Here is an 18,761-nt window from a genome sequence, read left to right as displayed (position 1 = left end):
TCACTTGCGAAGAAGCAATATTTAACATCTCTCGTAATTCGTTAACAGGGACAACAGTTGCTGGCTGGAATTCGGGTACGTTAAAAATGTTTACGTTTTGTAATTTAAAGTTGATATTTGCTAACTAAATGGCTCTGAGCACTATGGGACTTAACATCTGTGGTCATCAGTCCCCTAGAACTACTTAAACCTAACTAACCTGACCACATCCATGCCCGAGGCAGGATTCGAACCTGCGACCGTAGCAGTCGCGCGGTTCCGGACTGCGCGCTTAGAACCGCTAGATCACCGCGGCCGGCATTTGCTAACTGATACTATCTAAAATCGGGGTATATCACTCTCTGTGTGCCCAGTCAGGAATGGCTGTTAGTTTCCGTCAGTCACGAAATCTTTGCTTAGCCTGCATGACCTGCGTTTGAATCCATGTGCAGAACTTTTCCCTGATATTTGTAGTATCGTGGTATTACTTTACATCTTGAGTTACTGCGATACAGAGGAATGTTGTCTAGTGGTGACTTGTTGGAACCATTTTCAATAGTCCAACGACTATACCGTGGAGCCATTAGAGGACCTGCTATACAGCTGCGTTATGCGGGTTGCATGCGAATCAGGCGAAATGCAATTCAGGTCGTTCGGGTACTTTTGAGCACGACTGTACGTGGAAGTCTCCCAGTAGAAGAAAAGGTGGGGGGATTTGTTCCATAACATCTGTAAGAGCATCAAAGTTTGAGGCATCCTGCAGAGGTAAATAAAATGAGCAAACGGTGATCCTCAAACACGCATGAATTTCAACTGCCACTCCTTTCAAGTTAGTAGACAGACAGAAGAGCAGACGAGGTGTGTGCATTATTGAAAAACAAGCGACCCCTCCCTTTTACCTTTCCCCAGTGAGGTCATCCTTGCAATAGGGGTTACAGTCCTGTAGTAAGGGTCTTCAGACGCTTTAAAATGTGTTTCTTGCAAACAAAAGCATATGAAGCACTCCTGTGCTAGGATTTTCACTTCCTCCACTTGTGGCCTGAAACCCATTAATCTTCCACTGTAAGTGGAGCCATCTATCAGGGTATAGCACTTTCATCCTGATTTTCTGCCAGGGTGGGGCGGGGGGGGGGGGGGGGGGGAGGCCAAATTGGGTGGAGGCCAGTCTCTTGGAGCGAGCTGATTTCCAAAGTCCGACATGAAAGCTGTGGAGATGAGTCGAGAAAGACGTCAGAGAGGATGACGTTGTGATCGTCGGACTGTGTGCTTTCTGTCTCCATCAGCAGTCGATTCTTCACCTTCGATTTCCCCATTTTTTGTCTGGTGAGCCTTTGGGCCACAACCTTGGAAGTGGTAGTGGCAGCTCTGGACTGTTAACCGGACTGAATCCTTGGACGACGGGCAGAGAATCACGTAACATAGGAACCACGGCCTTTTCTGACTTTCTAATGGGTGGGATAGGCTTTGAGTTAACTGCAGCAGCACAGGTGCATTGACAAATGCAGGTACTAGTACTGACAATAGCAACCTCCGTTTATGTAGCAGCATTGACTTTCCCCTCCGGCTGTTTAAGAACCGAAGCAAAGAAGGTAGTGAGTGTCAGGGGCAGTATGGCCTTATACATCTTTTTGGCCTCACCATATGAGATGCGCTTTATAGTCTTAAGCTCTTGTATCTTCTGTTCTTCCAGATGTATGCTACAGTCCCAGCTCCAGAGCCCCACAACGATTCCCACTTTCCAAATTAGATGAACAAGCGACTCCTTCATGGATAGACTTACCACATTTTCTACAAGTGGCTTCTCCATAACACCGAAGAGTAGAATCACCAAAACGCTGCCATTTGAAACAGCACATTGGGTTCACGACCTCACGCTTAGGCGAAGGAAACCTACATTAACGTGCTCAGGAAATTTCTTGAAGTTCAGCACATCGACTGTACCTTCTGCAGCCACTCAACTTTCAATCCCTCCTTTGCTATAATTGAAAGTGCTGTGTGGCTCAGTTCCGATGGCTATTCCCCATGGCATTGGGCTTTCTGGAGGTTCTTAATTTGTTGGGAACTGGATGTTTCAATCAACATTGTCCAGTTACGCAATCGTCTGAGTGATTTTAGTGTTCCAGCAATGCCCTCTAAGCCTTTTTGAACATAGAAAGGCGAAACTTTCTCGAAGTTACCCTCTTTCCTTTTCACTATTAAAACACAGGATTACCAGCCTCGATTGCGTGTTGGTAGCCACCAGCGAGCCAGGCTTCCTGGCGGAAGGAGTGGGGAATTTCGAAGGTTCCATCAGGGTCCCAAGAGCAGTTATGGGAGTAAAAGTCCACTCAGACAGAGGCCCGCGTGACTAGGTAAGCCTTATACAACTGAGGTGTGACAGGTTTCCCCAGAGGTTGCCCACTAACGACTGTTCCACATTAACAGCCATGCGTCTCATCAGCACGCAGCACACACTGAGAGTGAGGGGTTTTTGTAGAGGTTTTTACCACCCACGCGATCCAGGCAGTCAAGCCAAGGTCGCCATTGCTCGTGACGCACAACGTTCCACTGGCGTGCTGCACGGTGGTCGCTGAAGCATGACCAGAGCTTAAGGTGACAGAGGTCTGGCGGCACTTAGCGGTCCCCAACTGTGAACCGGAGGGTCCAAACTCGTACCCAGCAAACGAATTCTGGCAAAATTTTTATGCAAAGTGAAGCTTTAAACAAGGGAAATTGCTTATCAGGCATTGCCACTGAAATTTCGTTGTTCATCTTGGAGAACAACTTTTTAAGCTCTTTTCCTGAAATCAAATGGACGTTGATATAATACAGACTGGAGGCTGACGACCCCATTTTATTGTTTGAAGAGAACAAAAATGAAGCAGTGGAAATGATGGAAATATTAAATGAGCAGGACCCTTGCATGCGATTCGCATTAGAGGCTGAAAAGAATGGAGCAACTGCCCGGCAGAAGAGACCTCGTGTCAGCCCGCCCAGCATCAGAGAGTCAGACAGCATACTTTCGTGCAATGTACAACATCTCACGGAAGTTGAACTACAGAGAGAATTAGGAGTTACTAAACAAATAGAAATAGCAAACGGATGCGTTGCTTGGTCGATTTGGGGGGAGGGGTCGAAACAGCGAGGTCATCGCTCCCATCGGATTACGGAAGGACTGGGAAGAAAACAGGCCGTGCCCTTTCAAAGGAACCATCCCCACATTTGCCTGAGGCGATGTAGGGAAATCATGGAAAATCTAAATCGGGATGGCCGGGTGCGGGTTTGAACCGACGTCCTTCGAAATGCAAGTCGTCTGTGCTAACGACTGCGCCACCCTGTGAGTTAACGAGCATTTTGCTCTCATTTAAGTATATGGCCGAAAGAGTCAGCGTTCAGGAATTGTGGAACGAACACTGTCGTCCCGGACCGGGTGCTACAGAGAGTGCAGGTTCACCACGAGATCGGGAAACTCACAGGCGTCTATTGTCTATTGAGGCCTAAGCGCTGTAGTGTGCAGGTGAGAGAGATGAGAACCTAAGTCATTGGGAAACCAAGTAGAAGCAATTTGTGGCTAAGAAGACGTTGCAGTGTTAAATATGGTGGACCTAAGATCGGTCATAAAGGGGAACATTTATGAAAACTATTTAATTCTGTAGTAATGCAGGGAATGAACCCACAGTAATTTTAATCTGCCATCCCTCATAAATTTTCATGGTGATCCCATTAACACTTGAATATTGATCATATATGTAATAGTTTAGGATTTACTGTTAAAGTGAAATTAACAAGTTTTGTAACAAAGACCTGAATGCTAAAATCTGAGCACTTTGGTCGATCGTAACGATCGACATTTCATATAGAAGCGCATCATTAAAATGACAAATATTGTAGCCGGCCACTGTGTCCGAGTGGTTCTAGGCGCTTCAGTCCGGAACCGTGCTACTACTACGGTCGCGGGTTCGAATTCTGCCTCGGGCATGGATGTATGTTATGCCCTTAGGTTAGTTAGGTTTAAGTAGGTCTAGGTCTAGGTGACTGATGACCTCTGATGTTAAGTCCCATAGTGCTTAGAGCCATTTGAACTATTTTTGAACAAATATTGTAAATATCAAGTCTGTAACTATATTTATGTAAAGAATATAGTAGATTTAAATTATCAGTATTTTCAGTTAAGCATCAGATCATCATTTCCTCCACAGAAAACACATTGAACAATGACAGCATCACACCTTACTGAATCATTAGGTAATAGAATCTATCTATCGCTTGAGCCTTGTCCCGCAGTTACGCAGGGTCAGCCATCGTTAATGGGATTTGGCATGTTAATGGTTAAGGGGTGGCCGGATGCCCTTCCTGCCGCTACCCCGTATCCCCCGAGACGGAATTAGTGTACCCCAATTGTCTGCGTCGAGTGTAATCCATGGAACAGTGCGAATGCGTTCAGATGTCTGCGAGTCGTGTAACTGAGGCAGAACATGGGGGCCAGCCCTGTATTCACCTAGTGAGATGGCGAAAACCGCCTAAAAACCACACCCAGGCTGGCCGGCACATCTGCCCTCGTCGTTAATCCGCCGGGCGGATTCGATCCGAGGCCGGCGCGCCTACCCGAGTCCAGGAAGCAGCGCGTTAGCGCTCTCGGCTGCCCTGGCGGGTTCATTAGGTAATAGAATATTTGTTGTAAAGTTTAGTGCATAATAGTTACTTTTCTTGCTTATTTATTTATTAGAAAGCACATTGGTGCAAGGCTACTGGACGTGTCATTCGAAGCTAAGAAGGAAATTGTATTGGTTTTATGTGAAAGAATTTAACGTTTATTACGTAGTGGATATTATTGTTACGTTATTTAGAAGGTGAAAGTGATCAAGCTTTGATTATTTAAATAGGCTAAAATGTAAAATAATGTAGAATAAGCTGTATCCAATCAGATGGACGGCTTCAGGAAAGGGAACTGTCCTAGTCAGTTGAGCGACGGTGTTCGGCACGCGGGGGACGCGGCCAGAGACGGGCAGAGCGGCTGGAGACGCCAAAGTGAACAGTGCGGGTGGGGACGCGAAAGCGGGCAGTCGGTCTGTAGGCACCTAGGAAGTGAAACGACTTGGAAAATGTCGCGTTGTGTGGTATCGCGGGACTTAGTCTCTGAGCGGTGAGCAGCCTCGCGCCTGGTGTGAACTCGTAACTTTTCGTGTAAATGACGAGGTGGAGTATCGGACTTGCGTTTCGCGCTGAGATTGTGAATGATCGAAATGTGTCAAATGGATATGCGCTCGATTGTGACAGCAACTCTTAATACAGCCACTTTTGTTTGTTTTCTGAATAAACATTGTTGTAACTAAATCGCAACTGAGGGGCCGAAATCATTCGTGGGACGTTAATTTAGTTCTCGATATTATTATTACCGTTATTATATGTTATATTAACTTTGTATTTCGCAAATTTGCTTAAAATTAAGGAGGAATTTATCACTTTCACATACAAAGGTCGTCTGTGAGAAGGGCAAATGACGCACAGATTAACACATAAACCCAACGACACAAAGAAGGAGGAATACAATAATTCCAACCTACACAAGATTAAACGTGCAGTTTGTGATAAATATTATATAGGCGAGTCTGACCGAAGCTCTGAGATGCAGTGTAAAGAACATCTTGGGCACAGTAACAGTACAGCGTTTAGAGAGCACGTAAAAATAATAAAAATGACGTTGGCACAACAGTAGGGCAAATGAAGATGTTGCACACAGCTATATAAAGTTATGATTTATGTCTGCTAGAGGAACTTCAGATTTATGCCCACCAGATAAAAAAAACTGCTGAATAAACAAAGTGAGTTTGTGCTTAACTATTATTATGAAATGTTGAAACGAATGTTTTAGCCTACGAGCTTTTGGATGGAACAGGACGCACTACCGAACCTCTACATGTGAAGCCAGCAGTCCACTGGCAGTAGTGAATTCATTATAGAGAATACGCTGCTAAGGACCTGGTGTTGATACAGCTCTCTCTCTACGATTGTCAAATGGAAAGAAGATAAACATACTGTTAAAAGTTTTTTAAAAGTTATTTGAGTTTTTCCGATAGCAAAATATGCAAAGCTAAGAAATCTTCATCGGTATTTTAGGTATAATGCATAGCGATGTTTAATATATGAATTACTTCAGTGTTTATTTTAAATCTGTTTATGCGGATAGAGCGCAGTTCTTAATGCTACAGGTGTTTACAACACTCAAATTTCTTTTGGAAGGTCGACTGAATTAGAAAAATAAAAATGCGTAGTAATAACCCTATACGTTGCGTAGGACGCTAATTTTTTAATCACCATACCAACTCTCTCTTGTAGTACCAAAAGGTAACAGATGAAATAAATGGCTTCAGATAAAACATTAATTAATGTTATGCTAAGGATTAAAGATGTGGCTTAACTCATTAGAAAGTGTTCTACGAATAGCACTTCTGTAGACTGTTGCATTATGATACTGTTGGAAGAGTTACTGCCTCACACTACGCTTGTCCGACCTATTCTGGAGTATTACTGTGTGGTGTGGGACCCGCATCAGGTGGGACTGACGGATGACATCGAAAAAGTACAAAGAAGGGCAGCTTATCACGAAATAGGGGAGATAGAGTTACAGACATGATACGTAAATTGGAGTGGCAATCATTAAAACAAAGGCGTTTTTCTTATGAAATATCAATCACCAGTTTTCTCCTCCGATTGCGAAAACATTCTGTTGGCACCCACCTACATAGGGAGGAATGATCATCACGATAAAATAAGAGACATCAGGTCTCTCACATAAAAATGTAAGTACTCGATTTTCCCGCGTGCTGTTCGAGAGTGGAACGGTAGAGAGACTGCATGAAGGTGGTTCATTGAACCTTCTGCCAGGCACTTTTTTGTGAATAGCAAAGTAATCACGTAGGTGTAGATGTAGAGGTCCACGAGGAAATCGTAGTCTCTCTTCATTACGAAACATCATAACAGATGATAATTTCGCTTCACGGTGCAGCTGATATAAAAACAGCATTCGTGTAAAACAACTGGGTCTTGGAAAGCGGATATTTCGTCAGGGCGCGAGAATCAGTGCCGGCTTTACAGGTGAACAGGAGGGCGCAGCAGCCACCCGTGCGGCCTTTGTCCATGGGCCGAGGCGCTGCCCACTGCGCACGCAGCAGTGGCGGAGGACCGGCCGGAGGCGCTGAGGCGCTGCGCTCTCTTCGCGCCGCCTGCTGCGTGCCGCAGTGGGCAGGCAGCGAGTCGTGTCGCAAGCACGCCGGCCGGCCGGCCGGGCGGACGGACGTCGCGGCCGGTGCGGTCGCCACGCCGAGTCCCGTCCCGTCCCTGGCTGGGCGATCGTGACGGCCGCTTCCTGCCACAACCTTCCGTCAGTCGTCTAACAACCAGCTCGCGTAGTTACAGATTCGGTACTGAGAATGTTACGCGCCAGTTGACAAACGTGTCATATACACTACTGGCCTTTAAAATTGCTACACCAAGAAGAAATGCAGATGATAAACGGGTATTCATTGCACAAATATATTATACTAGAGCTGACATGTGATTACATTTTCACGCAGTTTGGGTGCTTAGATCCTGAGAAATCAGTACTCAGAACAACCACCTCTGGCCGTAATAACGGCCTTGATACGCCTGGGCACTGAGTCAAACAGAGCTTGGATGGCGTGTACAGGTACAGCTGCCCATGCAGCTTCAACATGATACCACAGTTCATGAAGAGTAGTGACTGGCGTATTGTGACGAGCCAGTTGCTCGCCCACCATTGACCAGCAGTTTTCAATTGGTGAGAGATCTGGAGAATGTGCTGGTCAGGGCAGCAGTCGAACATTTTCTGTATCCAGAAAGGCCCGTACAGGACCTGCAACATGCGGTCGTGCATTAATCTACCGAAATGTAGGGTTTCGCAGGGATCGAATGAAGGGTAGAGCCACGGGCCGTAACACATCTGAAATGTAACGTCCACTGTTCAAAGCGCCGTCAATGCGAACAAGAGGTGACCGAGACGTGTACGCAATGACACCCCATACCATCACGCCAGGTGATAACGCCAGTATGGTGATGACGATTACACGCTTCCAATGTGCGTTCACCGCGATGTCGCCAAACACGGATGCGACCATCATGATGCTGTAAACAGAACCTGGATTCATCCGAAAAAATGACGTTTTGCCGTTCGTGCACCCAGGTTCGTCGTTCAGTACACCATTACATGCGCTCTTGTCTGTGATGCAGCGTCAAGGGTAACCGCAGCCATGGTCTCCGAGCTGGTAGTCCATTCTGCTGCAAACGTGGTCGAGCTGTTCGTGCAGATGGTGGTCGTCTTGCAAACGTCCCCATCTGTTGACTCAGGGATCGAGACGTGGCTTTACGAATCGTTACAGCCATGCGGATAAAACGCCTGTCATCTCGACTGCTAGTGATGCGAGGCCGTTGGGATCCAGCACGGCGTCCCGTATTACCCTTCTGAACCCACCTATTCCATATTCTGCTAACAGTCATTGGATCTCGACCAACGCTAGCAGCAATGTCGCGATACGATAAATCGCAATCGCTATAGGCTACAATCCGACCTTTATCAAAGTCGGAAACGTGATGGTACGCATTTCTCCTCCTTACACGAGGCATCACAACAACGTTTCACCAGGCAACGCCGGTCAACTGCTGTTTGTGTATGAGAAATCGGTTGGAAAATTTCTTCATGTCAGTACGTTGTAGGTGTCGCCACCGGCGCCAACCTTGTGTGAATGTTCTCAAAAGCTAATCATTTGCATATCACAGCATCTTCTCTGTGTGGGTTAAATTTCGCGTCTGTAGGACGTCATCTTCGTGGTGTAGCAATTTTAATGGCCAGTAGTGTATTTACCACGATACGTGTCGGGACTACGCTATTCCATCATGTGCTAGAAAACAAGGAAAGATATCGATACATCGCAGTACTTCACGTATCGACAACTACGTAAACATTTACATCGTCCTGGAGTGTGTAATATTCTCTAAGCTTCTATGCCACTAAGCACCGTCACGAGTAAAAAGCCAACAAACACGCATTGTCAAACATAAAGCTCTTCCTTGATCATCTCACCATGGCCCATCATACTCTCACAAGGCTCAGCTGTGAATACGAGGTTATTTAATAACAAAGAGGTAAAAATTGCATCCAGGACAAACAACAAAGTGCAGCAGAGGTTGACGCGTAAGATTGAAAAGGAGAGAACTGCATGGGAAAAGCGAGAGTTTATGAAATAAAGTGCCAGTTTTATGAGACAATGTACGTGGAGCAAACAGACGAAATTTTAAAGTAAGGCTTTTTTTGTTTTCGGGTCATCAGTCTTCTGACTGGTTTGAACAGCCCGCTACGAATTCCTCTCCTGTGCCAACCCCCTCATTTCAGAATAGCACTTCCAACCTACGTTCTCAATTATTTGCTGGATGTACTCCAAACTCTGCTTTTCTCTACAGTTTTTGCACTCTACAACTCCCTCTAGTACCATGGAAGGCATTCCCTCATGTCGTAATAGGTGTCCTATCATCCTGTCCCTTCTTCTTGTCAGTGTTTTCCACATATTCCTTTCCTCTCCGATTCTGCGCAGAGCCTCCTCATTCCTTACCTTATCAGTCCACCAAATTTTCAACATTCGTCTGTAGCACCACATCTCAAATCCTTCCATTCTCTTCTGTTCGGGTTTTCCCCACAGCCCATGTTTCACTACTATACAATGCTTTACTCCAGGCGTAAATTCTCACAAATTTCTTCCTCAAATTCGGGCCTATCTTAGATACTAGTAGACTTCTCTTTGGCAGGAATGCTCTTTTGCCAGTGCTACTCTGCATTTGATGTCCTCCTTCCTCCGACCGTCATTGGCTAATTTGTTGCCTAGATAGCAGAACTCCTTAACTTCATCTACTTCGTGACCGTTAAGTTTCTCGCTGTTCTCATTTCTGCTACTTCTCATTACTTTCGTCTTTCTTTGATTTACTCTCAATCCATATTCTATACTCGGTAGACTGTTCATTCCGTTCAGCAGATCAGGTAATTCTTCTCCACTTTCACTCGAAGTAGAAATGTCATCAGCGAAGCGTATCATTGATATCCTTTCACCTTGAATTTGAACCTTTCTTTTATTTCAATTATTCCTTCTTCTATATACAACCTGAACAGTAGGGGCGAAAGACTACATCCCTGTGTTATACCCTTTTCATCCTTTTTAATCCGAGCACTTTGTTCTTGGTCCTCCACTCTTACTGTTCCATCTTGGCTCTTGTACATGTTGTATATGACCCGTCTCTCCCAATAGCTTATCCATATTTTCCTCAGAATTTCGAACATCTTGCACCATTTTACATTGTCGAACGCTTTTCCCAGGTCGACAAATCCTATCAACGTGTCTTGATTTTTCTTGAGTCGTGCTTCCATTATCATCCGCGACATGGAAATTGCGTCTCTGGTGCCCTTACCTTTTCTAAAGCCAACCTGATCGTCATCTATCACATCCTCAGTTTTCGTTTTCATTCTTCTGTATATTAATCTTGTCAGCAACTTGGATGCATGAGCGGTTAAGCTGACTGTGTGATAGTTCTCGCACTTTTCAGCTCTTGCAGTTTTCGGAATTGTGTGGATGATATTTTTCCGAAAGTCGCCAAACTCATACATTCTACACGCCAGCGTGAGTAGTTGTTTTGCTACCACTTCCCCCCAATGATTTTAGAAATTCTGATGGAATGTTATCCATCCCTGCTGCCTTATTTGATCTTAAGTCCTCCAAAGCTCTTTTAAATTCTGATTCTAGTACTGGATCTCCTATCTCTCCTAAATCGACTCTTGTTTCTTCTTCTATCACATCAGATAAATCTCCCCCTCACAGAGGCTTTCAATGTGTTATTTCCACCTATCTGCACTCTCCTCTGCATTTAACAATGGGATTCCCGTTGCAATATTAAAGTTACCAACACTGCTTTTAATGTCACCGAAGGTTGTTTTGACTTTCCTGTTTGCTGAGTCATCCCTCAGATAATTATTTATTCTTCGATTTCTTCGCATTTCTCATGCACCATTTCGTCTTAGGTTCCCTCCACTTCCTATTTATTTCATTCCTCAGCCACTTGTATTTCTGTATTCCCAAATATCATTGTGCATTTTTGTGTTTCCTTCTTTCTTTAATCAACTGAAGTATCTCTTCTGTTACCCATAGTTTGTTCGCAGTTACCTTCATTTGACTGCCCTTTTTAGAGACGTCCATTCGTCTTGAACTGTACTGCCTGAGCTATTCGTTGTTGCTGTATCTGTAGACTCCCCCTTGGTAGTCCCCTCCCAGAGATATGAATGGGAGACTATTTCAGAATCTTTTGCCAATGGAGGGATAATCATGACACTTTTTCCATGACAGGCCACATGTCCCGTAGATACACGTTACGTGCCTGTAATGCAGTGGTTTCCATTGCCTACTGTATCGTCATGCCGTTGATCATTGCTGATTCTTCCGCCTTTAGGGGCAGTTTCCCACCCCTAGGACGAGAGAGTGCCCTGAACCTCTGTCTGCACCTCCTCATTCCTTGACAAGGCGTTGGCAGAATGAGGCCGACTTCATATGCCGGAAGTTTTCGGCTGCCAATGCAGATTATTAATCAGAATTAAAGTGTGGCGTGTTTCCGAACCTTTGACATAGGACGTTTTGGTTACTCATCAAAGCCGCCACCTCCTTTTCTTATTTTACTTTTTTTAATTGGTCTCATTTTGTCCGTTATCGATCGTTGCATTTGTTCGCAGCGGACGTTCCATGACACCGTTGATCCATTCACCCACGTTTGTTGTTACAGAGGGGAGCTAACCCTCTGATGCAGCACGCTGAGTTACCGTGCCGGCTGCCCAGAGACCACGGGCACCAAGCAATGCCTAAAGAGCATAATAACAAAGAGCATTTGTGGTGACGAAGCACCTCAAGAATTTGTAGCACTCGCGTAATATCACAGAGAGCATGAGGGCACTGCACTTTGCACTTTCAGGACAGAGGGTGGTTGTTGTCAAATTGACAGCACGTGGAGACTTTTTGCGTTTAGAGAGAGAAATGCGTTACCGTTTTGAATGAGAATACAGAATCCTCCCAGGGACATTTCTAGGCCAACTTCAACAATGTCCTCCTTGGGAAGCAGCCGCCAACCTATTCTAATGGCTCAAATGGGTCTGAGCACTATGGGACTTAACTGCTGTGGTCATCAGTCCCCTAGAACGTAGAGCTACTTAAACCTAACTAACCTAAGGACATGACACACATCCATGCCCGAGGCAGGATTCGAACCTGCGACCGGCGGTGCGCACCCACTGGGCTGAGCCACGGCTCCAGTGAGCGCCGCCTGCCGCCTCAGTACGGGACGGGAGTTGGCAGACCCTCAGCCTGCTTCTGCTCAGAGCCACTTCCCTACGGGACACAACGCAGATGCTGCCTACCCACGGCTCTGACACCGTACTTCATGCTCTTGTTCAGAGAGTTTCATCAATGTTGAAATTGCTAGCTGGACTTTATTTCTCGCTCCAATATTTGTAAGAAGTCTCTGTTCGCTTGGAGAAATAAAAGTTAGGTATTACAAAATAACTATAACACTCTATATCGCAAGGCATATTTATTGAAAGGTGTCCGGTTTCGATCATCACACGATCGTCGTCATTCAGCGACTTCTCCTCCATACAGAACCATTATCCATTAAAATGGCTGTCTGAAGACGATCACGTGGTAATCGAACTGTTCACCTTTCAACAGATGTGCTTTCCTTTTTATTTTTTATTTACATTTACACGACTAGTTCCGTAGGACCAAAATGACGAGCATATCTCGAAGGTCATGGAACGTGTCGTACTTGAAATTACGACGTAAAAGTAATAACAGATAAAAGAAAATCTTTATGAATCCAAAGAGGTCCAGCCATAAGTTTAGGTAAACGCAATCAACAATATAACATAGGAATCAGCTTAATTTTTCAAGGAACTCCTCGACGGAACAGAAGAAGTGACCCATAAGGAAACTCTTCAGTTTCGATTTGAAAGGGAGTGAATTACTGCTAAGATTTTTGAATTCTTGTGGCATCCTATTCAAAGAGAATGAAGCAGTACACTGCACACCTTTCAGCACAAGGGTTAAAGAAGTGTTCGTTCGTTGCGGACGTCCCATGACAACTGTCCAAGTCCGTCGCTGATGCAGCTACTCAGTTTTTTTATCAGATGGCAGCTAACCCTCTGACCGAGCACACTGGACTACCGCGCCGGTATCAGTCAGCTAAACAGGGGGAGTGCGCGTGTCGTATTCGCAGCTGCAGCGGACCACGTGGCCTTGCGTACGTAGCCGCATTCACCTCCAGCTGTATAATTCCGGAGCTGGAATGAGGAACGTAAACGGACATTCCCTACCTTTCGCCCCGTGCAGACCGTCTGTTCTGCCACAACCGATGCACTCTACATGGCTGACCAGAGATTGCTGGAGCAGCTCTATCACGTCAGAATTCTAAACCGGGAATATTACAGTAACGTTATTCAAAATGACCACAGACGACTGTTTAAGATTTGTCCACCAATCCCACTGCTGCTACAGAACCAAAACTACAACAACAACCAACGAACGGAGAGTTCCACATGCATTTTTGGCGAATGCTGCTGCCAGTGATGTAACACCTTCTTAATGTTTCGAAAAAATCGTAAGTCTTCCACCCACTTCCCCAGTAGGCGCCCTCCCCTAAGAGACCCAGATCTGCTACACTAGTCGTCTATAATGCACCACTGTTAACACTGCGACGTAGGAAACCTACACTCACGCTCATAAATTAAGGATAATTGCAGAATGTGGTGCCACACAACGTGGCACTACACAAAACTGGCGCTAATAGCACAGGCACATAGGGAACACACACGACACTGATCTGTAAGTCCACAGTATTAGTGACAAGTTGAGAAAACCGTACTGAAACACATGTGCTACAAAACGCCACTGTTTCATGCGCATGTACCCTGACATGAATATGCGACATAATCACCATGCACACGTACACAGGCCGTACAATGGGTTGGCATACTCTGGATCAGGTGGTCGAGCAGCTGCTGGGGTATAGCCTCCCATTGTTGCACCAGTGCCTATCGGAGTTCCTGAAGTGTCGTAGGGGTTTGAAGACGTGCAGCGATACGTCGACAGAGAGCATCCCAGATGTGCTCGGTGGGGTTTAGGTCTGCAGAACTGGCAGGCCACTCCATTCGCCTGATATCTTCTGTTTCAAGGTACTCCTCCATGATGGCAGCTCGGTGGGGCCGTGCGTTATCATCCATCAGGAGGAAGGTGGGACCGACCCACTGCACCCCTAAAGGCGGCCATACTGGTGCAAAATGGCGTCGCGATACAGCTGACCTGTTACAGTTCCTCTGTCAAGGACATGCAGGGGTGTATGTGCACCAATCATAATCCCATTCCACAGCATCAAACCACGACCCCCATACAGGTCCCTTTCAAGGACACAAGGGGGTTGGTATCTGATTCCGGGTTCACGCCAGATGAAACCCCGACGAGAATCACTATTCAGATTATACCTGGACTCGTTAACCTGGGACCACTGTTCCAATGACCGTGTACTGTGTTCTTGACACCAGGCTTTACAGGCTCTCCTGTGACCAGGGGTCAGTGGAATGCACCTTGCAGGTCTCCAGGCGAATAAACCATGTCTGTTCAGTCATCTGTAGACTGTGTGTCTGGAGAGAACTGTTCCAGTTGCTGCGGGAAGGTCCCGAGCAAGGCTACCTGCAGTACTCCATGGCTGTCTGCGGGCACTGATGGTGAGATATTGGTCTTCTTGTGGTGTTGTACACTGTGGACTTCCCGTACCGTAGCTCCTGGACTCGTTTCCTGTCTGCTGGAATCGTTGCCACAATCTTGAGATCACACTTCGTGGCACACGGAGGGCCCGTGCTACGACCTGCTGTCTTTGAGCAGCCTCCAGTCGCCCTAGTATTCTACCCCTCATAAAGTCATCAATATGTCTTCTCTGAGTCATTTTCAACACACAGTCACATTGTCACGTCTGGAAACGTCTGCACACTTACTCGCTGCACCGCACTCTGACATGCACCAACACACCTCTGAGTATGTGGACTGCTGGCAGCGCCACCGTGCGGCGACCGCAGGTCAAATGCACCGCATGGTCGTACCCTGAGGTGATTTAAACCTGCAAACCGCCCACCAGAGCGTTGTTTCACCATGTGTCAGCATTATACTTAATTTATGAGCATGAGTATTCCAAGCGCCTTCCATACGATCAGGAGGCAAGTTCCACACACTATGGTCGCAAATTGTAGAAAATGGCTCTGAGCACCATGGGACTTAACATCTATGGTCATCAGTCCCCTAGAACTTAGAACTACTTAAACCTAACTAACCTAAGGACATCACACAACACCCAGTCATCACGAGGCACAAAAAATCCCTGACCCCGGGCAAATTTTAGACAAACATTGGAAGGAACCACATCTGACAGGAGAATCTCAAACACGAGAGAAATTATGATGCGTACACAGGCATTCGTACACAGGATAAAGTATCGTTATCTGATGGTTTAATATGTTTTTACGTAATGTGCAATGACACGAAGATGTTAGACGCTGGCTGTACTATGAGGAGGCATGCGCCCGAGACCATTGACCAGTATGTTGTACACCTACGTCTACTTAATCTACTTACATACTCTGCAGGCCGCAGAGGAAATGCTGTACCACTATTAGCCATTTCCTTTGCTGTTCCACAAGAAAATATAGCGAAGGAAAAACAACTATCTATATGTCCCGGTATGTACCCTAATTCTCTCTTATATTTGTGGTTCTTATGCAAGCATATATTTTGGCGACAGTACAATCGTTCTGCAGTCAGCTTCTAATTCCGATTCTCTGAATTTTCTCAACAGTGTTCCTCGAAAAGAACGTCGTCTTCCCTCCACGGATTCCCATTTTAGTTGCCGAAGCTTCTCTGTACTACTTGCTTGTTGTTCGAACCTACCAGTAATAAATCTAACCTTGTATTGTAGATCAGGCCAGGAACGTTTGTGTATCCAAACAAACACCACGTGTGAAGGTTGCTACGGCCCGCTCACCGCCCTCCTCAAAGCCCAGAATCATAGCCGATGTTGTTTCGTCATGTACGTGTGACAGCTTGGAATGACTGACGCTGCCGGGTTCGCCCCCGTTAGTGCACGAGACACAGGGAGAGGTCAGATGCTTCCACACCATGCACCGAACGAAGCCGCACCCTAATCACATTCTGAGCAGTGACAATTATTCCGTAAGACATGTAGGCGAACTCTTTGACAGAAATAGTTGTGGACGGGACAGCAGAGTTTGGCATCGATCTAACAGTATGCTGCAGCAACGTCGAGAACAATAACACAACAGAGCACTACGTCACCACAATATCTCTCTCACACTCAATAACTGCCAAGTAAATGCCTCGAAAAACGTGTGCGTAGATCCGGCAGAACCTCACCAAAAGTGTGAGTGTTTTACGTCCTACACAGGACACAGCAGATTCCTAAGGGTACTGAGTGTGTAGATGTTGATGATAGTTTAACGCCATGCAACAGTAGTCAGGCCCATTTCTTAAAATAAATCCAGCAGAGCAGTGCGGCAAGACATTGAAGATTCCACCCACCCCTCCTATTCACTTTTCTGACAGCTTATCACAGTTGGGTGGTCCCTGCAAGCAGATGACGTCCGCATCATGATGCACCACTGCTACGACATGCTGATCACACAGATACTGTGCTGTTAGTAAATCCACATCACAGCACAGCTCTGTAAGACAACTGTGCGGGGAAGTACAGTTCTGTGGATTGGGAAGTCTCAATATCTGATGCATTGTCAGCCGTAGGATTTGTATGTCACTCACCATTTCCTATGCTTCTGTTTTGTTTCTTTATAAAGAGCCAAACAATGTAGTTATAAATCGTACCCTAATGCCATTCTCTTCTTTAGTCAGGACTTTATAAAATCGGTAAGAATGCTATAGAGTCATAAATAGTGTTTGGCTCTGTATAGTAGATTTCCACATAGTCTAGATGCAAGTTAATCATTATAGCAAATGAGCTGCTGTCAAATGCAATTACTCCATCAGTTTTAAAACTCGGCAAACTGCTTCTCAACTTCCAGATGTGCATTTTGCTGTTCTAATAAGCCAGTCTATACGTCACAGAACAGTGTACATCACACAGAAACATTTTACATAGCAAGAAGTAATGTAAAGCACTTTTGATATCAAATTAATTATGCAAATTAATTAATTGATCCAGTAATAACAGCCACCCCCTGATGATGTCGTGGGTTTTTCCCAGCCAGCACGTGAGTCATTATCCCTTCCACTTCCCCTTCCCCTTCCTCTTCCCTTCCCCCTCCCCATTCCCTTCCCCTTCACCTCTCCTTCCCTCCTTCCTCAAAATGGCGAAAAATTGGAATTATGGCAGGAAATTAAAAAATGGAGGGAAATTCAAATTTGTTGGTGGGAATACTAAATCTTGTGTGTTCATCTTGAGGTGTTGTTGCTGTCTTCAGTCCAGAGACTGGTCTAATGCTATCCTATCCTGTGCAAGCTTCTTCATTTCCAAGTAACTACTGCAACCTACATCCTTCTGAACCTGCTCACTGTATTCATCTCTTGGTCTCCCTCTACGATTTTTATCCTCCACACTGCCCTCCAATACTAAATTGGTGATCCTTTGACGCCTCAGAACATGTCCTGCCAACCGATCCTTTCTTCTAATCAAGTTGTGCCACAAACTCCTCTTCTCCCCAATCCTATTCAGTACCTCCTCATTGGTTACACGATCTATCCATCTAATCTTCAGCATTCTTCTGTAGCACCACATTTCGAAAGCCTCTATTCTCTTCTTGTCTAAACTATTCATTGTCAATGTTTCACTTCCGTAGATGGCTACACTCCATACAAATACTTTCAGAAAAGACCTCCTGACACTTATATCTATACTGGATGTCAACAAATTTCTCTTCTCCAGAAACGCTTTCCTTGCCATTGTACAGAGACCAATTGAGCTAGTTCACAGTACCACGACCAGAGGACGCTGTTCACCCTCCCCCACTCCCCTCTTCTCCCGTCGCCCATCTGGAAATTGGTGGGAAAAGGATTCAGTCTGTGCTTGGCTGCTGGATATGATGGATGTAAGTCTTTAGTTTGTTTGGAGTGTGGAACATTGTTTATTTAAACAATCTCAATTACCATTGATCTAGCACTAGACATAGCTCCATCCAGTTTCATCAGTAACTGCTCGATGTGGTGTGGATATTTTCGCTACTACTGGAGAGTTGTTCCAACCAGTCTAGCAAATAGCCCTAGATGGGAAGGAAGGGTGATAATGATACAACAACAAGCTTGTAAGCTGTCGCTTGCTTTAATCATAATTATAGGTCTTACTAATGCTAAATGTTATTATCTTTACATAAAGAAAAGTATTATCTTTTCAATAGCCTTCAAATCGCGACCTACACCCTTTATTTTTATATATGAATTAGTTAATTTGCTCATTGCACTTCTGTTGCAATGCCTGTCGTCACTTTCAGAACTCGAATTAATAATCAAATTAACTAATTTAATAATATGGAACCTTAAATTAATAGTGTACCCACGTACCACCGCAATAAAGTAAAAACTGAACGGTAGACGGAGCATGAGTGAGAACAGCGGCGTATTTAAGTTCACAAAATAATGACAAGTTTTATCGATCTTCCTGTAATTACAACTAGCTGATAAACCATACACAAAAAT

This window comes from Schistocerca americana, chromosome 6 (genome assembly GCF_021461395.2).
Source record: "Schistocerca americana isolate TAMUIC-IGC-003095 chromosome 6, iqSchAmer2.1, whole genome shotgun sequence".
In the NCBI taxonomy this organism is placed as follows: Eukaryota; Metazoa; Arthropoda; class Insecta; order Orthoptera; family Acrididae; genus Schistocerca; species Schistocerca americana.
This window is presented reverse-complemented; position numbering follows the sequence as displayed.